Raw genomic sequence first — 316 nt, forward strand, 5'->3', positions numbered from 1 at the left:
CACGTAGGTACGTCAAACTCCGCCGGCCCGCTCCTCGCTTTAAAGCGGAAAACCATAGAGGAGGAAGCGTGCTAGAGCGGCGCTCGTCCTGTTTTTTTCCCCCTCGAAATAATGGTAGTAGAAACGCTCTGTATTGATTTTCGGTACAAACTAGGGTAGTTGGGGCTGTGGTGCTCTAGGACAGGGGTGAGCAAACTGTGGCCCTCCAGATGTCCATGGACTACAATTTCCATGAGGCCCTGAATGCTGGCAGGGGCTCATGGGAATTGTAGTCCATGGTCATCTGGCGGACCACAGGTTGACTACCCCTGCTCTA

Source organism: Paroedura picta, chromosome 1 (assembly GCF_049243985.1).
Source record: "Paroedura picta isolate Pp20150507F chromosome 1, Ppicta_v3.0, whole genome shotgun sequence".
Lineage (NCBI taxonomy): Eukaryota > Metazoa > Chordata > Lepidosauria > Squamata > Gekkonidae > Paroedura > Paroedura picta.